Source organism: Pyxicephalus adspersus, chromosome 4 (assembly GCF_032062135.1).
Source record: "Pyxicephalus adspersus chromosome 4, UCB_Pads_2.0, whole genome shotgun sequence".
NCBI lineage: Eukaryota > Metazoa > Chordata > Amphibia > Anura > Pyxicephalidae > Pyxicephalus > Pyxicephalus adspersus.
The window spans coordinates 126193670-126217176 of NC_092861.1; positions in this window are offsets into that span (position 1 = coordinate 126193670).

A 23507-nucleotide genomic window follows, 5' to 3' on the forward strand; every position below is an offset into this window, starting at 1 on the left:
CTTTGTTAAGCACTGTGTAATATGTTGGTGCGATATAAATACAAGTTTATAATAATTACAGAGTTAGATTTGGACCAGATGTACGTGTTATTTTTAGCATTTACATAAAGACTTCTGGAAGTAAAATACAGATGACTGCCTCAAAGCTTGATTTCCATCTTATTTCTGCTTCTATGGTTGCTTGGGCACAGTAAGTTTGACTGTCAATGCCACCAGGTCCCACCAATTTATCTTTGTTTTACTACTGAAATTTTAAAAGAAGGTGGCTTGGGCAGTTTTGGCCCCATCATCTTACTAGGTAGTGCTGCCAGGAGCTTTCCAAAGCATTATGAAAATGTTTTTAACATCTGATGCCCTGTAATACATGTTCCAAATGAATATAAAGTTTGGCCCCACCACAACTAACTGAACTTAAAAAAGTTCATTTATATGTAATTTATCAGGGTCTGTATTACTGTATTACTACACTTAAACCCTATACATAACATTTGTAGTCCTGAACTAAACATAAAAAAAACATTTTATAGGCTTTAGGAGTTTTATAAGAGTTTGTACCAGAAAAACACAAATACATTGGTATATACTGGTGGGTAAGTACAATTTTATAGTTATTCCTATAAAACTGTAATAGAATGGAAAAACTGGAAAATTTGCAATGCTTGATTTTAACAGTTTACAGAATTCAAATTGAAAAAAGAAACACTTACAGTTCCTCACTTCTAAATATCATACAACCATATGCAATGTCACCATAAGTAAACCTCATTTTTCATTACATAGCACTGTGATAGACTTTGTTTAATTTGATGCTGCTTCTCACTTGGAAAACACCTGAATGAGTTGCTCAGTATTGGCATTGAACGTAATGCTATGAAAGAGTGAAAGAGTCGTTTTGCTTTGCAATTCTATAGTCTTTCCACAAGGAATCTGGCACGTTGTCAGGGATGAGGTTAATGGCATTAGGTTGTGTTTCAATACCCGTATAAAATATAGCTTTATTGCTCTGTTTTGTTGTGTTTGTTGCTTTTTTATAGACATACCAGATGGAACTAGGACAGTTTATGCTGATCTGAGTCATCTTTATTGTAACCACAGATGAATTTCATTGTCGTACTTATGACCTGACCTGAAACATATCCAATCTTAAACAGTGTTGGGGATACAGTGATCACTTGTGTTTACAGGCATTGGCAATCAGAAAGATGATAATAATAATCCACCTCATCACACATTTTAATTCATAAATGATGCATGATCCTTAAACTGGCCAAATTTTGGGGGGATTTTCTATAGATTTGGCTAATATGGTGCTGCAGCTAATTATATAAAAGGCTTGTGTGCCTAATCTGTGTTTTTATTTGAAATTGTGGAAAAATAGCTCAAGCCCCCTGCAAGCTGTTAATTAAGGTTTCAGAACAAGGATTAATTCATAACTGGTGTGCTAATTGCACTAATTTGTAAAGTTGATTACGCACCTTAACCACTGACCGAGAAGAAGGAAAAAAATAATAGCTGAACTAAAGGTGAAGAGGACTCGCATTTGATGCAAATAGATCTGTCCTATGTATGGAGGTTACTTGGATATCATAGGATAAACAAGACATTATCAGTGGAGGTGCAATGCATCTTCTGACTGCAATTAAACTCAAGGTGCCCTTACAGAACACAGCAGCTTCATTTTCTGAGAACTGTATAATACTTATTTAATATGCAGAAGTGTGCATAGTTCAGCAAGTAAAATACTATTAAATTATATTAAAGAACACATATGAAAATGAACATTTGCTATTGGTAATTTGGCTCCCTTGGGTTTTTTCCTTTGCCTTTTGCACAGTTTATCCACATAGCAACTTTCAGGTATAAACTTAAAATGTTCTGAGCAAGAATTCCATTATCTCTTTTGACATTTTTTATTATTGTTTCAAAAGTTCTGTACTTCCCAATCATTTTATCCTAGGAAACGTATCAGTACTCCAACCACTAATAAAAAAAATAGATGAAATCAGACTCAGGAGGACCCCTAAGTGTGCCTTGGTGTGTATCACTGGTGGTCTAATGAAGAAGGTGGCAAATAGGTACTTTCCAGCCAATGAGCCAGGACATTGAGCAAATGGTTTGGATCCTAGGGCATCTAAAGGATGAGGCAGTTTTGCAATTACATGTTTGAGTTTTTATTATATGTACAATAAATGTAGGAAAAATAGATTAAATAAACAAGTGATCTGGGAGCGACAAAAGTTGTCTGAGATCTGGGTGCTTATCATATAGAACAGGTAACACTGGGTAACAATTTTGAACACATTTTTTGTTGACTTCAATTTTTAAGCCTATTTACACCAAAATAGGTATGCTGATTCTTAAAGTGCAGTTAGTTTTCTTCTATCATGTCAGTTTTTTCTCTACCGCTTATATTAATGTGATTACTGTAGCGCTGATTTGTATATGCTAATCATTTACACGCAAGACTGCTGTTTCTCACTGTAAGTGCCTAAACAACCCTGATTCATTTTGTTATATCTGTGGCAGTTTCACCATTCCCAGTCAAAGGGCGAACATCAGCACGTTTGTGGAGCAAGGCTATTTGTCATATTTCAAAGTTAAACTTGGTGATCAAGATAAGTCTTGGGCCCCTCATAGGGTGTGCAAACAGTGTGTTGAGGGTTTACGGATGTGGACAAAGGTAACACGTGATAAGATGCCATTTGGTATACCTATGGTTTGGCGAGTGCCGGGAGATCATTTCAGTGACTGTTCCTTTTGTATAGTGAAAACTTCAGGATATAACAAGAAAAATAAATGTAACATAGAGTATCCTAGTCTACCCTCAGCTATATGCCCAGTGGCTCATTCAGATTAAATCTGAAATGAAATTGTGAGAAAAACCTACTTGAAAAAGGAATGAAGGTATTGTAATTTCGAACCAGTGAAATTGTATTTCTACAGTACTTTAGAACTGACAGTGGCCTTGTGTATTGCCATAACATACCTGGTGATGATGAACATTTCATCAAGACAATGTCAGAAGTCAAAAAGAATGCTTGGTTATAATTCAAAGCCATTGTCAAGGACTTTCTTGGAAACACACGAGCAAATAATTACACAGAAACTGTCCAGAAACTCTTGGAGAGCTACAAAGTGCTTGGTTGCAATATGAGCATCATTTTCTGCATAGCCATCTTTTTAACTTCCCGGAAAACCTTGCAGTCAGTGATGAGCAAGGTGAACGATTCCTAAAAGATTTGAAGGTCATGGAAGGACGGTATCAGGGTAGATAGGATGTACATATGATGGCTGACTATTGTTGGAGCATCCGGGGAGATTGTCCTAACACTGAACACTCCATGAAAAGCTATAAGCGTAAATTTTTACTGTAACCACTTACCTGATTATCTTTCAAATGTTTTACTGTAAAGAAACTGTACTGTCAGAAAGTAACAATAAATGTCCCCCAATGTTGTTTCAACTTTATAACCGTAAAGACTTTATGTGTACTGTAATGCAGAGTGTTTGGCGAAAGTAACTATATGTCAAACTGGTATCCAACTCACCCAGATGTGTCAAGTTAGTGTAATATGGAAGCTGCCAATTTTGATTTTAATGGGTTAAAAGGGTAATTTTAGGGTGTTATACATATGACCATTTGATGTACCATTTGCCCTTGCCTCATCATATGGATTGAGCAATTCATTTCAATACAAGCATTCAGCCCTGGTGGCTTGGAAGCACTCAATAGTCATTTGGATCTCATAGATTGTTCTATTTAGATACCCATGCCACACATCGTTTACACATTTCTTAACCAAGATTCATTTTGAAGAATTTTTCTGAATTTTTGGAATAAAACATGACTAAAATCCTAAGTATCAGCATGATTGATATTACTAGTTTCTAATGGAACTGAAAGATTCCTCATGCAAAGATATTAGTCTGACAGGTGCCCTTTAAATGTATTTTACAATCATGAGCTTTTATGCTGTGCCAGCTGTCGTATAAATGCATGCCATGAAAAAAGAGAGCCGTTTCTGACCTTATGCATTAGCTGTGAAAGGAAGAAAAAGACACACATGACTATTTTGTTTTCAGCGCTATACAGCAAGTGCTTAAAGGAAAAACAAAAGCGAAAAGAACGAAGCAGATGTGACAGCGTAGTGGGAATGTTTACACTGACTGATTTAACTGTAAAAAATTACAGTAGACTATAAAGGCACACATCAGTGACATTTACAGTGAGACCATTCACATATTGGAGCATGCAGTATCAGCAGTAATTAACTTATAGTAATTACCTCACCCTTATTATTGTGCTTGCAGAATATTTTGCTAAGCTTTGGTTACTTACGTTTCACAGACTAGCAAGGCATGCTGTCATGGCTTCCTTGCCAAATGAATCATAGGCTTTTGTAAACATGACTGTGATCTTATTTCCAGTGGGAGTGAAGCTGTAAAGGACTGGGGATTTACAATGGATTTACACATATACTGTTTCAGTTAAGTTACCAAGGACGACTTAGCAAGCCTTACCATCAACCTAAAAAACAGTTTGCCACCCAGCCTTCACCGAATGTCGGTGAAAAGGGATGGCAAGAGGTTCCAAAATTCTATAAAAAATCTTGTTAAAATTCTTCTTAACAGTTGGAGACATTTGATTTAATGACCTTCTAGTCTGCTAGTGATTCCTTTTCATAGAGTTCACTTGGAATCTTGGTCTCCAGAGACTGAAAATGGAAGTAACATTTGATTTTTCAAAAGGCAGATCAAATCCCAAATGTATATAGTTGTGTCAATGATTTTTTTCCCATTTCACAGATCAGAAATAAGCAGCTAACACTTGCTAAAAGTCTAAAAAAGGGTTTCTCTGGTTACAAAGTAAAGTTTTTAAATAATTAAATAGTGATTTTCTCACTGAATGGATGAAGGATGAAAAATAAATAATTTCTTGTGTAGATATTGGGGGAAAAAAATTTAAGCAGTGAATCTGGCATTCACCAATCATTATCTGTTGGAGAATCTTCCTTGTACATGTGTTTTTAGTTGTTCTATTTTTATTGGGAAAAAAGGATAGAACAAATTTACCAAAAAGAATACAGAAGGTAACAGTACGTAAAGTAAGTAAAGGATAAACAAAGTCATACACTTATCGATCACTACATAATCAATTATTAAAAGAACATATAAAAACTGAGAAAAAGGGAGGGAGATATGTGGAATACAAATTGTACATTCATTGTCCATCCATCACACATCAGAAGACATGGTGCATAGAATGGTCGGGCTCATCTTAGAAGAGAATCTGACATGTGTACAGCAGTCACCCAACAACGTTCATGGAAACATTAGGACAGATCCATGGATACCCATTGGGGAATGACCGCTAAACCAGTCAAGGGAGGAAACCACAGCTGGGTTTGCTGCTTACTTGCTTTCCTCCCTCCCCTCTCCATAGAACACTATGGGTGCTGTGTGTGCAGCACTCAATCATTCATTCATTCATTCATCTGTCAGTCTTTCTTGCTGGAAACATGTGTAGGCAGTCTAACGGTTACAGGAGGATCATAAGCTAGCATCCTAAACATATACCAAGATGTCTGCTCAAAGGAGCGTAATAAACTGTTTTGTTCATAAAGGTTAGGTATAAATGATGGATTCCCAGATCTCAAAAAACTTCTTTTTCTACTGAAGGTTTAATCCATGTCATTTTAAAAACATTCATTAGTTTATCTTTGAAGAGTGTCAATTTGTGCTATGTGTTTTTAATGGCAGTGATTGATCCTGGCCACCTTGTTTGGCCAGGCTGGAATGACATGACTGCATGCATGTGTATAAATTCCTTCTTGCTAGCAAGGGGTATGCTGGGATGCCTGGCATCCAAAACTGAGCTACACATGCATAGTTTAGGGCACTTTACAGTAAAGATTGCGAAAAGGCGGCTAAGTATGTGTTATTGTGAAAGAGACAATGCTTGTCCCTTCTGCAACAAACAGCCCGTCTGCTTGCAATTTATTTATTTTGAAAGTATAAACTTTGAACTGGCGTAACACATTCATTGGACAAAGCCTGTCTGAATTTCTTCCTCAAGGTGTGGTTATTAGCAGCCAAAGCTATTAATCCATAAGAAAGAAACACATTGGGAAGAAAGTAGTTGTATGGAGTTGTGTTCAGGTAAATTCAGTAATAAAACATTTTTGACAGATAACTTTTATATTTAGTTAACAGTTTCAAAAGAAGTAACAGATATCTTTTACTGGATATGAAGATAATAGCATTTTACAATTTAGAATTTCTTGAACAGAGCAAACACCCCTTTCATCCTCATACTAAACGCAACAATGCAGTGGCTTTAACAATAATCTTAAAAAACACACATCCATAAATAAGTCATACAAAGAACCATGTCCAGAAGGCAAACTGCAAGTTCAAGTGGAACTGATTCTCTTCTGTCTGCTTGCAAGTTTATTTCAAATGTACACTAAGACACTTGTCTGTGTGGGATGAATTAACTCCCATGCGCATGGCCTGGACATGCAAGATGGCTTAAAAGTGCTAAATTCTGAAGAAGACCCAGTGAAGATGTCCGGGGCAGTGACCAAGTAATTAGGGGGATTGCACCCATCACATAGCTGGAGGGTGTGAAAGGTCAGTGTATCAGTGTATCATTGCATAAAAATATGCTGTGCATACCTGCACATAATGTCCAAAACCAACCCTTCATGACTTTAATTTCACTTTGAACCAGAATCCCTGCACTAAATGCATCCAGAATATCCATGTCATTTTAAAACAAAACAATTACAGGGATAAATCAATAAATACACATGGTATTAAAGGTGCCTCAGGTGCATTTTTCTGATTGTGTAATAATATAAAAACAGTTTGAAATAGGTTGATGTAGCTTATAGGGATGTCAGATGAAGATCAGAATAAGGTAAACTGCATCAGGGATTTTACTCCTTGTGTCCTGAATTGATCTCTAATGCAAGCCAGGCACACCTGAAAGTAAGACTGAAAGTAATTTGTCCATTAACACAAGACCTTACATGTCAATTACTTCTACTTCAGTGTCCAGCTATGAAGAATAGGGATGGAAAAGTCCTACACACGGCCTAGGACTCTCTCGCCACCATCCCCCCCCCCCCCCCCCGTGTGCAAGAATTAGGCCAATCACCAGTATACTACAAAAGATGAGGTTCAGTGACTTTTTGCTTTCAAGTACTGGGTTTTTTACTTTACTCTGACAACTTGGAACTCTACAAGAATATCTGCACTTTGTTCAGAAGAGTTGGTGCTAGGATGCCGCTGAGGTGTGGTGCATAAAAGCAAACCTTTTTGGCAAAGCTCATATTTGCTTCTAGTCTTTTAGCACATAGAACATACATAGCACATTCACATAGCAAATGTGTATGCTACTGATAATGATTATCCCATTGGCCAGTTGCCTATTTTTCAACTTTGTCAAATGCAGTTTAGAATCAGATATTAGCAGACTTAGTACCTAGGCCAGGTTTTCTCAACCTTTTTTACATGGGGGAAATTTTTTATGTCTTTAGGGAACCCCTGCTACAAGTACTATATCCATGGCTCACAGTATATTAGTGTGGTGGTTAGTGGCAAGAATGTCTCTTACATTGCTGGGCGTGAGAAGAATGCCATCTTTACAGAGAGTCAAAAGGATCAATGATGTCAGTAAACTGACCTGAGAGTCACAAATTGCTCATTGCTCAAGGAACCCTTAGCAACCTCTGGAGGAACCCTGTTTGAGAAATGCTGACCTGGACAAATAAACAGGACTTTTCGACTATTTTATAGGTTGGAAATCAAACTAGCTGTTTATTTGCAGAACCTTTACAGTCAGAAACAAAATAAATAAATAATATATAATTGAATACTAATAATTAAAATAAAAATTCCTTTATTGCAGTTTATATGCAATAATTCATCATCTAGATTCAAGTTTTCCTGCAATAGTCTGGCATAATTAGATATTTGACTTTATATAACATATATCTATCTCCGTTCCCAGTAAAAGTAAAACAAAAGTCAAACACTATAAATACACAGTAACACTAATGAATATCTCTTATTAAAAGCTCACAAAGTTTTTTCCTATTTAAAAATTTTGTTACATCTTACTATTGCATTTCACAACTTTTACTTGGACGTGCTGTATTTCATTTTATTACTTATATGTGATGGGGACAAGATTTGAAAACATTCCATAATGTTGAATGTTGAAATTGAATCTATAAAAGTTCAGTGCCACAAAAGGGGAATTTAACTTGAAATGATTTAACTATGAACACAACATGGTGTAAAATAGTTTGTAGCATGTACTAGATATAAATAAAATAACGGTTATATCATATAGCTATACCCCGTTGGCTTAACCAGTTCTACCTTAAAGCTGAACTCTGGGCAGATATATTTCAGCTCTGTAATTATTCACCAGTTATAGATTTTGGGAGTAATACACAGAGAGTATATACAGTACACCCTGTCGTGTCTCGTTCGCAGCTGATCCCCCCAAATTTCCTCCCCAAATTCCTCCCCGCATGTGAATTCATATCCTGGATCAGGGATCCTAGGTTCTGACGTGTTTCATCCTTTAGGCTTCCATCGCTAATAAAAAACCCTGCTTTCCTAAACTTCTATGTAGCTAGGACTTCAAAAACTTGTATGGTTATAATGGTTTAGGGGTTGGCAAAAAACATATATAACGAAAGGATGGAGTACGTGTCCATGTTTGGATCTAACCTACTGTACCCCAATATCACTCACACCCTTTTAGTGCAACTTCCCCTGAACTTTTGTGGGAGCAAGCATTTCATAACGTCATAGAATGGTGACATGACAGAAAGCATTTGACTGTAAAGTGCAAACTCTGATGGTGAAATTTAGAGGTGAATCATGTGAGCAGCCTGAGATGAAAGACTGGTTTGTTTTTATGTTGCACATAAAGCATAATGCCATTATGTGTAATTACATGTCTGAGTCTCTAGCAGTTCTGAGGAGTTTTAGGATATGGTAATTATTTGTTAATAAATAAGTAATAAATAAATAATGTATTTTTTTCAATTTTAATCCGAGACCTTGGCACCTTTCTTATATCAGAGCCTGTAAAATACACATCATTTATGTTAACTAACATATGCGGGTTACAGTTTCAAAGTTTTTTCCTCTTTCCTTCAAATTCCAAAAACTGATTTTGGCAGCATGAGTTTCTCTTTGTGAAATATGAATTTTAGTAGAAATACTTTCCTTTGAATATGCAAGCAGTTCGGCTCATATTACCAGACGTTAATAACTTCTGTGAAGAGGCATTCCATAGGAAATGTACAAAAACAGAGCAATTGGATGGGAAGGTTAACTAGTAATGTGCTTGGGAAAGTATTCCCCAAAATGCTATTTCTTTTCACCTTCAAATGGAATTCATTAAAAAAAAATCATAGCCCAGGATACATGATGATGCCACCAAGACCAATAAAAACACTTCACTAAAACCATTCTTAAAATTTCCAATTTCCCATTTCTAAAAATAATTTTCTATTATTTGGCAAATGTTATCAATCTTTAACCAGATCCAACCAGGTTCACCAATGATAGTCTATCTTTAACACTATTGGAGAGCTTTAATAAATCGGGCCCAGTGTGTTAATGCTGAGAGAACAGTCCATGTAAACTAGACATAAGGGGCTCCATATGCAAAGCATCACTGACCTCTACAAATACTAACAATGGCCAGGGATGTATTTATTGTGAATTACTTTTTCTATATTTTGTTTCCCTTATTTTCAACCCTGGGTCTTCACGATACAAAAGAACTGTGTTAGCAAGCAGTGCAGTTATTTTTTAAGAGATGTTAGGAGGCTCTTTACAGTTCATGAAGTTGTCTCTACTTTCTCTTGCTTGCTGTTCTGTATAGTTAAAAAGTTTTTCTGCCTAAAGGCTAACCCCATGAAGGCTCCAAAAGTATATGCCACCATTACTTAAATGACCCTAATGCATGGGGTAGTTCTTGTAAAAAAAGAAATTTATTATTAACTAGTATTTATATAGTGCAGACATAATACGCAGCACTCTACAAAGTCCATATCTCTGTCTCTCAAAGGGACTCACAATCTAATGTACCTACCATGGTCATATCTCTAATGTCAATTTTATGAGGATGCCAACTAACCTAACTGCATGTTTTTTGGATGTGGGAGGAAACTGGAGTGCCCATAAAAAAACAATGCAAACATGGGGAGAATATACAAATTCCTTGCAGATAAGAGATTTGAACCGAGCCCTGCAAAGGCCAGAGCGCTAGCCCTTAAGCCAGCTGTACGATGACATAATAATAAAATAATGACATTATTTTATTTGTTATTTTTTGGTCCAATAAATATGGCATAGAAAGCTTTTAGGTATATCGGTCAATAAGTGCAAAAAATATTGTGAGCTGATAACGTGTTCTGGTCTGTGTACAGATTATTATAAGGAAGGTGGAGAATACAGGTATGTGGAAAGGTTCATGTTCTTTGTATTTCATCAGAAATGAAGAAGACAAAACTGACAGTATGTGCATAAGTATTCAGGGCTTTGTTATCACTTTAAGGAGGAAGGGATGAGGTTAATGTACGTTTTAATGTACTGTAAAGGTATAAAACATGGGGAGTCTAAATTTATCTAGAGATGCACTATATATAAATATATATATATATATATATATATATATATATATATTTATTTAAAGGGTCTTTAAAAAGTTTCTGCACTTTGTTATTTTCATCATCATTTCATATCACAAAGTTTATCACAAAGAAAGGTGACAATGTAAAAATACAAAAAAATTATGTAATTTGTTTTTTAAATTCTTAATGAATAGACTTAAAAAAAAGTAAGTAAACGCTTTAAAGAACCCTTAAATAACAAGAATATATATATACATATATATATATATATTTATTATTATTATTATTATTGTAAAATTGTAAAATGATTTAAGATGAACACAGTGAAGGCAAAAAGAAAAATATAGGCCTTTCCAACTGAAAATTCCTTGCAACTTAACATTTTAAGGGATTCATATTACAGCTTTCTCGTAGTAACATTTTGGTTCCTATAGGCTACACTGAATGGACTTATTTCAGCTGCTTTTAGGTAAATCTTACTGGTATTGCGGTTGTGATTACAATGATATAAATGTTCTGAACATGCTAATGACATCTTGCCAATTTGTCATTGGCACTTTCTTGCACTGGAGCCTAGGGGTTGCCAAGGTAAGCCAGAGAAGGAAACCCCTAATTACTCCGTAGTCATCTCATTAAATTACTAATGTTTGCATACAGCTGATATACACAACCCCTTGCAAAAAAAAAAAAAACTTAATGCATGTCGTGCAATGTGGTACCCAGTGTCTATTTTAAGCTTTGGAGAAGCCTAAAAAAGACGTATTTCTAAATTTTTAAATCAAGCAAGGTGTTCCTTTTATTTTCTTCAGAAGAACGACACTGCAGCAATTTCAGTTTTGCATTAAACTGTGCTTTGAAGCCTAAACAAATTAGAGAAGTCTGGGACTTTATTTTCAGAGTTCATTAACTACTTCACAGCAAAACCTTTTTCTCACGTTCCAGATGTTGTGGTTTTCTTGACCTCAGTTTATATTTCCAGATGATGTGAACAGGCCAACATTACATTCTGCTCTAAGTAGTTTCTCTGGGAAATCATCTGAGATTAGACATAACTAGAGCCAGGCCGAATTGTTAGAAATAAACACTATACATTTTTCTTGCCGAATTTTATGTCACATTAACATTACACCGCTGAGGTCACAGCTAGAGGACTAAGGGCTAATGTATAAATGAAAGTTGTCGGATTGTAGGTGGTAGTTCATAATGATGGCATTGTGGCTGCTGACGGTATAACAATACAAGCATTGTCAATAAATACAATGTTTAGTGTGTTCATTTTTTTATGCTCAACAATTATAAAAAAAACTTAGAAATACTCAATTTGATGTCATTTTAGTACTCTAAACAATAACGAAAAACAAATTACTATTCCCAAGAATAAGTTTAAATTAAGTAGGACGGTTCCAGGCCAGTCTGTTTAAATGAAATTTGACTATAATGATGCTGGGCAGAATTTTAAAACTATTACTCATGTTCTTATGAAAAAATTGACTGTGGCTTTTTCATTACCATATGAGCATGATTTTTATAGTCTCAGGAGTAAAAGGGGTTTAGCAGTGACCCCCATCTGTCTTGGCAGTGTTTGAGGTTGCCACATACTTCATTGCCACGTTCTCATACCTTGAGTAATATCAGCTGGGTATTTGCCCATCGGATAAATTTTCAACACTGCAAAGCCAACATTTCTGTCTACAAGAACTATAAAATGTATTCAGAATTTGTCAAGCTTAGCTAATCATCTAAAGGTTTTTCTATCCTAGGACTAGTACAAACTGGACAAGTTTTTATTTTATTTTCATCTTATTACATTCTTATTTGACGTTTACCATAGACATTGGATGGCTGGACATATAATGGGTAGACATTCATGAAGCTAGCCTTTTAGAAGTAGCATCAGATGTCCAAAAATTTATATTGACTTGCTTGGTAAATGCTCATTTTTTTACAATAGTAACCTAACCCCAAAATATGAATATTATGCATTTAATATACGCACTTAATGGGTTATACCAATATATATACACAATTATTAAATTACACAACTGTAAATATCTGTGGTCATTGGGAGGGTGCAGAAACAAATAACTTTTTAGGCATGCTACCAAAATGCTGCTCTGGAGGTTCCTGCTGAACAATCCAATGTTCAGAGTTCCTTCTGACCCCTGTTTTTTTGGGGGGGTATTTAAGTATATTTAAATATATTTAAGTATATAGTTGTTAGATTATATTTGCAAAGAAAACCTAAAAAACTTTTTATGACTCCCTAAATAAATGCAAAAGACAACAGATGTAGTAGTATACTCACTACAACCGCACCACTGCAGCCCTTGTCTCCTTCCTTTCTCTATTGAAGCAATGTGTTTTTGGTAAGACTCTTTCTGATTCAAAATCCAAGAGTGTCACCCCTGGCCCCATTGAGAAGATTTTCTATCACTTTCTTTCATGAGGTACAACAGCAAAGTAAGAGAGATTTTTCCAAGCTAAGGGAAAACGTCTTTTAGACAATTCTCTCCGGAACAAGTGTTCCAATTGGATGATATGCCTCCATTCAAAGACATCAATGAAACCCGGCAGAGGTCCTGACACTTGAGTTGGGAGTGGCCCTGTGATGGATTGACAGATAGAGAGCTTTGGGAGCACATTTGGACCCACGGCTTCTTGAATCTCATTGTATGCTATGCTTCTTCTGGAAAAAAAAATCATTTGCTATTAGCTGTCAAATATTTTCAATCTGGAACCAGATCCACTGCTGGTTTACTTGATCACCCAGGTTCTCCAATGATAGTCTATCTTCTCCAGCCTTGGAGAACTTTAATAAATCAGGCCTGATGAGGATACTTAAACTTCATGCCTACTTGACAGGGTACTGGATATGCATACCTCATATAGCAGGAAAAGGGTAAAACCATCATTTATTATTTGCTGCGTGTTGGAGAGATTTCCCTTGACTTACTGTATTGAAGACAAAACAGGAAGTAAGAGAAAATGGAAGTGAGGGGAATTCTGCTCTTAGACAGCTGTCACCAGAAACGTGGTTCCCATTGGAAGAATTTCTGGAAGATATCCAGAATCATTATCCTAAACATGACTTACCATAATTTTAAAAAAAGACCATACTCTAAACTGGATTAAATAGGCCACAATCTTTATTATTGGTTTACTTTACAATTGTTATTCAAACCATTACACTATAACACAGCAATAGTTCAAGTTTTTGTTAACAGATACAACTTTCCACCATAGGAAACTAAACCCGAATAACTCAAAAACTCCTAAAGTCCTCTTCTTTTAAGGAAGAGAATAAAACGAAATAACTTCAAGCTGTGACATAGAGGGGGAGGATAGGGGAAACTGCTTGACTGTCTTCTCATCAACTATGACTAACAGTTCTCTTCTTCTCTTTTATACCCTACCTCTGCAATGGGAATAAAGCTCCCTTATTTATTTTTAGATATATTCCTGTCTGTATTGGTCCCCTGAGGAAGCCTAATAGGCGAAACGCGTTGGTACCCAATCACATCCTCCTTCTTAACAATAGCAGGATTATCTTGACTAGATTAGAGATTAAAAAAAACACCCCCCATGTTTTGGGATACAACTGGGTGGTTTTTTTCTACTGTACATTTGAAGTACTGTTTGTAAAATATTATTTAGTATTTGTACTTATCTTTTCATTGTATTCACATCCCTTGATCTAGGGAAAAATAGTGAACTTTATGACTAAACATTTTGCCACAACAAACAAATACCCTGTCTTTTTCTTCTCTTCATTATATTTGGAATTCGACTTTTTAAAAGTAAGTACCTGTCATAGAAAAAAGGGAGGAAAGAAGGGGAGCAGCAGCAACTACACTACCCTGCTGGCATAAATTCATGCAGTGACCTTTCCATTTGCTTCTTTTCCCCTTCTATTCCTCATTCCTACGTATACTTTTACAAACACTTGATTAAAAATAAATATAAAAATAAAGAATAAATACAATGACCCAAAGACACAATACTAGAAGACAAATTGTGATTTTTTTAAATTTCAAATGGGGATAGATTGCATAATGAACTAATGCAATCTTCATGTGTACAAAATAAACATAAACATTTATAATAAATTGATATAAAAAGTTTATCATGATGCAGTTCTGACATCAGTAATTGACATTTTATTGGTAATTAATCTTTCTCCACTGTTAGATTTCTCGCACAGAACTCTTCACACTTACTTGGTTCTCTTTTTTTGCCACAGGGTTTGTTTATCCTCATTATTCATGGAGACAGGAAACCCGAATGATTGGTCTGTGTATTTATTTCAAGTGCCCTCGTTTGGACCTTTCATCAATCTTTAGGTACTTAGTCACAAGTTCTGCAGTCACTTATGTTACATTACTTGATAAAAAGTGACTGCGCACTAAAATGATGCACATTGTGTTAATTCCTTTTTGCATATTCATTCTTCTAAAATGTTTTCTTATTATTTAAAGGGATAAGAACAAGATTTATTTTGTAGTCATTAAACATTTTTTAACCAATGTCCTCAGCACAAATAGGAGTGGTTTTATGTGGTTCTGCTTAAGCTTCTTGTTTCCATTTGATGTCACTGTGGGCTTAGCTAAAACTTCCATGCAGTCCCATTAGCCGGGAGATTGTGATACAAAGCCTGTTAGTAATAAAAACATTACACTCATCTATAAAAGATTAATTTTCTTGAAACTCTTCTCTAACTTTTAAAACATTCACATTTTCAAAAAAATTACCAATACAAATATATCTGAAAACTAAAACAGTGCCCACATTTTTTATTTATTTGCCCACAGGAGATGTATTGCTCTCTTTTTTCTGGTGTTTTGGATCTTTTTAAAAACAGTTTAAATAAGTTTTTTTTTTTTAAATAAAAGTGTGTTTACATTTAAAATGTTCTTTTTTTATTTGTTTTGTATAAAGCAAGTAAGTGTTAAGCTAGCCGTATATTAATCCATTTAAATTTGATTGATTCTGAATTTGATATAAATGTTGAACACCATTGAAAATCGGTCGTACTAGCACACGTTACAATTAATTGGTAAGTATTGTTTGTTTGTAATCAATTGAAGTCAAAATTGATTAGTATATTTTGGATCCGTCTTTAAATGATTTAAAATCAGTCTTTAAATCCTTTGTGACAACATTTGATTGAACAGAAATTGATGAAGAATTTAAAAAACAAACAGTCAGATGTTTGATCAAAGTAAATTTTCTAACCCATCCTATTGAAGTGCACTCAATTCTTTTTCACCATAGTGATCACTTTTGGTTTATTGTATGAGGAAAAAAAATGATTTATTGCTGTTTCTAAAATTTGACATTCAACAAACATTTTCTGGTAGAGATTCTTTCAGGTTCATGTGTTTTCAGTGGCAGTGATTGATTCTTCACCAGAGAATGTTGATGAATGTCAGATTCACTATTTTTTTATTAGACCTCCTTAGAAATTTTGTCAGGTTTTTAGCAATTCTTAGCTGCCAGTGTTTTCTCTGTAGAGACTTATATTTTCTGTATCGGCAATGATTGTCATTGGCATAAGCAACAATAGGAAATCAGTATATAAGAAACTCAAAAGGGATTTTTAAACTCCAATACATGATAAATTAAAAAGGTATTTTTAAGGCATTTCTAATCATCCAAAATATAGCAAAGTAATAAAATGTATTTTAATGGAGGAAGGAACTTGCAATTTAATACTTTGATATAATTTGCATTATTAGAGATGCCTTAAAAACCCCCTTTTAATTTATCATGTATTGGTATTTATTACTGGGATTGGCATCAATGTTTAACTACTGCATTTGCTTTTTAAATGGTGGTTGTCTGGAGCGCTACACCCCACCCCTCTTTCTCAATAATCTTTGAAAGATTTAAAAAAAGTTTCTGAACTTTTAGCAAGATTCACAAAACTGTTTATGAACCAACCCCAGGCACATCTGCTCATCTTTACTTCGTGTTACCATTTTTTAGAAGAGTGCGGCAGTAGTGTATATATTAGAAAAGTGGTTGAACAAAACTACAAATACTTGGCAGGTAAAACAATTCTCCTATGTGTTTTGACTGTGTATTTAGCTGTTTGGCTGCAGTTCTGCTTGAACTAAATCTGAAAACTGGAGCCGTTACTTTGTAAAGTAAACACTTGTTTAAGAAGTGTAATTTTTTAATGGTATGAAGGTGTTGCTAAGGCCGTTTTCCTGTGAGAAAGCTACAAGTCTTACTGTGTTTGCGTTGCATGTTAAGGGCAGATGTGTGCCTAGAAAAATATCAAATCAACAGATAATACACACATATTTAACACTCCAATGAAGTGCATCGGCTTTCAGCACATGCTTTCGTTAGCTCATTATTAGTAATAAGTTAGCAGTGGACACTATGCCTAAAAGTCACGATAATAGTAATACTCAGTAAAGTATCTGCATTGCCCAAAATAAATAGAAAAAATGGCAGCTGGTAAATCAATTTAAAACTAACATGGATGGTACATAGAAGGGTAATTGAATAAGCCTGCTATACAAATTCACATAGCTCAACGCTACTAGGCAGCAGAAGGAACTAATTTGTTCATACTTTAAAATGAACCTGCACAAAGGTAAAATTAAATAAACATCAGTAAATTCTAACTTCTGAGCCATATCTAACTGTTCTGTAGACCTTAATAAATAACCCTACCTCAATTCTAACTCTTTGTTCAATCCCTTAAATGAGACCTTTACTTTTCATCTCCCCCTCAACCTAACCCTTAACATAGCTCACAAACACATCTCTTGACCACTGACTCTAAAACGTAAAGCGTACCTAAACTCAACATTTTTATTTAAAACATAGAAGGGTAGACAGGGTAAAAATTATGGTGTTAAATTTAAGGTCATGACTCTTTTTTAAAAAATGGGTGCAGCACCGCCCCTTTAAGTTTCTGCTGCAATCAAAACTTATTGGGAGCGTAAAGCCTACCGGGATACCTACGTCACGCATCCCGGGAGGCTCTGGCTGCTGCTCCTGTGCATGCCCTGTTCTCGGGCAGGTGCAGAATGATCCGCATTGAGATCTGTTTTTTTTCCCCTTCACGGGGGCTAAATCACCCAATTTTGTATCTACGCAATGCGAGATCGGGTGACAAAGAAAGAAGACTGAAGTGAAGATCGAAGATGGCGGCATCTGGTGCTTCCTGTGCGCTGGGACAAAAAGGAATTCCAGGATTACGCAGGACCGGATCGTGGGAAGGACCAGCGCCATCCAGGGATTTGTGGGATTAAAGGTAAATGTGATTTTTTAGTTTTTAGTTTACTTCTGCTTTAACCTAATCCCCAAATATGACCCATAAAGTGAACCTAAACTCAGAAAACAAAAATTACCAGAGGTAGTACTAACTGACAAAAGAGACAAGCGATGTGACTAATCAATGGCTGAAGAGATTGTCATCTTCCATTGTGAGGCTGGCATCAAAGATGGCACCTTCCAGGGATGCAGCAATGGGCCTGTTATCCGCTATAATACTTGCTGATTATGGCAGATGCTTCCACTCACCAAGTTCTGCTTTAATGTCAAACTTTCCCCTAAACATGTTTATGTAAATCCTAATAAAGAATTTCCCATATTTGCTCCCTCTGGGTCTATAAATAAACCACTGAATTTTTCTTACAATTTTTTTTGTAGACAAGAAATGTGTTGCTGATAGGATCCTTGGGGTAAAAAAAAACTGAAAAGATTACTGACACTGTCACCAAATCTAAGGGCTAGTAATCTTCAGCAAATTATCCTTTTTTTTTGTATACTAGTCCTAATCTTGTCTTAATCCTAATCTTAACACTGAACCTACTATCCTTTGACCCTAACCCAAATCTAACCAATAGCAATAAATGATTTACTGCAGCAGCAAATTTACCAAATGCTGTGTTACAAGCAGTAACATCAAGCTACTGGGCCAATCAATGATTGGTTTAACGTGGCATAAATATACATTTATAAGTAGAAAAAAACGATTTTGACATAAATGTTTTTTGTACCCTAAAATGTTAAGTTATGATAGATATAGGGACTTATTTATGGAAAGACAATGTCACATTACTCCTCTGAAAGATTCCAAAGGAAAGTCTAGGCTAGTTTATTAGGGAAAAATGCTACCAAAATAAGGTCAAGTGGGAAAATCAAAAATGAAACAAAATACACAGAAATAAAAGAGCATTTAGTGAATATAGGTTTATAGCATTAGTGAATAGGTTTACAATTAAACAAGCTGAATATTGTAGATAATAGCTCCCAGTGGTCTGGTTGGAATGTAGATTGAGACTCCTGATGTACACAAAATGAGTTGGGCCCATCATGTCACAGTCATGGTAAAATTGCTGAAGCGGTGTCAGTATATAGTCTCAGGGCCATCACGTTTCACTTTATACAACACTTTACTCCGGGAGGTTTACCAAGTTGCCATTGATATAACACTCCAAGCATCTTCAAGAAATAACTTATTTTTCCCAAAAAAAGACCCTGCTGAGATCAATCCTCATCCCAATATTACCAGTCATTGTTGTTCTTGGAAACATTCCTCAGTGTTCTGGCCATGTATAACATTAATCTAATAAGAGCTCTAGTCTAAATCTTCAAGCCCTCCTTCTAGATAGAGGCCAAGTCCTACTATTGACTATAAGCCAGGTGCCCTGAACATTAAGCTTAGCCAGAACAATCTATATCCCGACGTGCCTGTATGTCAAATGGAGATTGCATAATAGCCTATCCATGACACAAGGGGCTTTTATATAAAAGTACAAACACCATTTACCAAGGTTTGCCTATATGTAGTTACATGGTCAGGCAAAGAAAACCACATGTCAGTGGTATTTGTAGCTAGAACAAAAAATAGAAAATAATTACAATTAGAGTCCAGAGTTGAACTATTTATTTTACAAATTCCATACACCTGCAAAGTATTCATAGTTCATACCATATTGGACTGATATCACAGCAATTAACCTCTGTTTGTTCCCTATATCAGATAGTAAGGACATTACAGATTTCTACACATTTTCTCCTTTACACTATACCAGAGGCTTGTTAAGTGATAAGTGAATCCTGATCCCTATCTTCTTATCATTGTGACTTTTGATCTTTATCGCCACTGGATGATTCCTAGTATTGGACTACTATATTCTGTAATATCATCTACTGGGACATAACTGGAATGTCTGTATTCGGAGTAAAATTGCTCCTGTTTGTCTCTACCTCCCCTGATAAAGCTGAACGGCGAAACGCATCAGGACCAGAGATGTTTATGTTCTTTTCCATAATTTCATCATTGCACTTGCTGCAATGTTATTTGAGTAGCATTACTCTGTCTAAGGGTCTTTTTCCCATTCAATACTTGAAACAACAACCGCTTTGCTATTCAATCAACTTTTTTAAATAAAAGTAAAAATTTACATTTTCTGATTGCCTCAAAATGAGGTATCTTTCACCTTTCGTACACCCAAATGGTGGTAATGTTTTATGAAAAAACTGACATGACTGGATTGTGTTTGATCTTGCCTATGCCTAGATTTTAAGCTCTTCGGGGCCGGGTTCTCTCCTCCTTTGTCACTGTCTGTATTCATCTGTTATTTGCAACCCCTGTTTAATTTACAGCACTGTGTAATATGTTGGCACTATATAAATTCTGTTTAATAATAAAAATAATAATAATGCCTTTTGGTACCCCCTATTTACATTTCTTTTGGCACATTTTTACAGATGGCTTGCAAACTGACGAATTGAAATGTGTGTAACGGTTAGGAGGGGGCAGACAAGCTCAATTCAATCACTACCAGAATGTGGAACTTCTTTGTTTGTGGCATTGTTTTTAGTGGTGCGTTAGTTTTTTGTGTTTCCTTTAGTGAGCAGGGTAACATAAAGTAAAGTAGTTAAAACATTGCCCTTGTGTTGGGGGGCCAGAGAGAGTAAAACAAGGTTCGGACTTCATTGGCCAGTGGAAAAAAATACATGCTCTTGTGTCATTGGTCAAAATCGAACCCCTTCGTTAGTGATGCATTTTTGTCAGTAGTGCCCCACCCCTGTGTCAGTGGTCGATATAGGTGATGTCCCTGTGTCATTGATTCTCCTGTGTGATTGATCAGTGTTTTCCATGTGTCAATGGTAACCACCACTATTGTAGTTCAATGGCACTCACCTAAATATTGTGTTCTATGACCGGCTCCTCTTATGGTTAAATACCAGCAGGGAAAATGTATGCTCCATCATACTTTATTATTGCTGGGTGCTGGATTGGTCTGTGTTCTAGTGTCTGCACTTTGCATGCAGGGACTTCTTATTGCTTTCCTGAAGAGCAGCTGTTATACAATATTGAAGCCCTACATGCAAACTCCTATAATTGCAAGGGCCAGGCTATGGCAACACACAGCAATCAACGATCTAACCTATTAAAGGGCTCCAATGCTGCGTCAAATTCAGGTACCTACAGTTGTAAACGCTTTTAGTGACTATAACATTACAATGTTTTTAGTAACTATATTATTACAAAACTTTAAGCAACTATAATAATAAAATTTAGATAAAAGGTTTGCAAACACTTTCATCCTTTCAGACAAGTATATTTTATTAGCTGTTACATAAAAACAATAGTCAATTAACCAACATCCCATCAATGTGAAAATAGCCAAAATGATTTGGTAAATATGATCACATCATATTCCTATTCACTTCTGGCCTACCTTAAAACACATTTTGCCTATTCAACTGGAAGAAAAAAGTGAGAGAAGGTGGATTACACATAGCGACATGTGATAGGGCTGTGCAGGACTGCCAAATATTCCTGGCACTTACATTCTGGCAGAAAGACCACTTCTTACACATTGGAGCTTGTAAGAGAAATTCACTACATTTGTAAAACTATTTACATTACTACAAAATAGCCAGTTCATAATATAAAATCATAAGAACATTTATGTCTTCAGCTGTGTTTTTATATTTTTTTTTAACATATTTATATAAAATCTTCTTTCAATTATGAAACATTCTGTAAAGAAGTAGGAATAACAGTTATGTTAAAACAGATCAAAAACAATCAATGTTACATTTGTAAAAGGGAATGAAGGGCATTTGCCCCAGTTTCTACCTGTGATTTGTACAATATGAATATGATATGTATTGGTCAATATTTAGAACAGCTGAAGCTTTACTGATAAGGGAACCTATCCTGAGTTGCCATTTAAACAGTAATGAAGCCTATGGTAAGGTAACTGTCCCACTATATGGGGTGTATGTAACCTTTTAAAGCTTTTGCACTTCTGCTGCTCTGAATGGTCATCTTGTCTGCAGCCAATGGACAGGAGATCCTTGGCCTGTCTCATAGAAAAGTGGAAGCAATGTCAGAAATATTTTTTTAATTCCAGATTCATGGATGGTAAATATTGAGTATGTGGACTAATTAAATTATTAACAGCCAGAGCTCTATCTGCATGGAGTTTTCAGGTTCTCCCTGTGTTTGCATGGGTTTCCCCTGGGTACTCTGGTTTCTGCCCGCATTCCAAAAACATGCAGTTAGGTTAATTGGTTTCCCCCAAAATTGAACTTAGAATGTACTAAGGACATATGACTATGGTAGGGATAGCTATGGACTTTCTAAAGCGCTGTCAGCGCTATAAAAATACTGTGTAATAGGAATTATTGTATAAAGTGTTTGATGCTACCAATTTCCAAAAGTGCTTGATTTTTGGGCAACTCCAAAACATGTGGTACGAATAATCCTCCTCCATCCCACATTTCAGGCATTGAGGAGTGGAGCTCAACCCATTTTCAAAAGATCTGTGCGGGGATAAGTAGGCCCCATTGTAAAATTTCAATGTCATCTCTCTATCATTGAGGATGAGACGGTTTTCAAGGATCTGCAGAAGTCTGTCAAAGTATCAGTGGGAGTTCTCCAGGAAAGATTCATTCCATATAAAATGTTTTTCTAATGAAATACTATTTTCATTTTTATTTTAGTGCCATTACCCTGGACTGATATCCTAATGGTGACAATGGTCAACCATGCCCTGAGTAATATGTGCCAGTGTAGTCTCCATCAATTGTGAATGTGAGAAAGGATACAGTTGTCACCCTATAACTGGAAGTGCCTCAACAAGAACCTTAATAGCAGTGTCATCAGATAATATTATAATGGAAGTGAAGATTGTAAAAGTTTGAAAGCAATGCATGAAATTACATTAACAGGTTAACGTTTTATGTGTCATTGTAGTGATTAGAATTAGATACACTTAAATAATATATTGTAGCACACTTGCAGTGAAAAATATATATGTAAATATGTATAAATTTGTATTTTGCAATTTCACAATTTTACTTTAAAATTCAATGTTTTTTTATTTTTTGCATTCTTTCATTTTCAATTAGAAACACTAATTATAAAAACAGGAAAAGTTATTTTCATTATTTACACTGCTGCTGACAAATTATTTAACTTTTATAGGAGCATGTTACATTTTATTTATAAAATGTTATATTGACCTAAAATTATGAATTTAAATTCTTTCTTCATCGCCTGATCTTTTGATTTTAATGTGATGCTATTTTATATACAATTGTAAATAGGAGTGACAGAGTATGAAAGCTGTTTTTCCTCTGAGAGCTTTAAAGAGAGAAAAGAATGCTGCAAGTTATCAGAGTCATGGTTGGAATAGAGAGTGTTAATTCTTCCATATCTAAGCTTCTTTGTAGAATTTTCCTTTGTCTCTTGCCCCAAGTCATTAAACACTAATCCCATCAGCCTTCCTAATCCGCTGCAGTTGAGCTGGAGTCCAGTTTCCTAAACTGTCTTTGTTACCATTCTAATAGACAGCT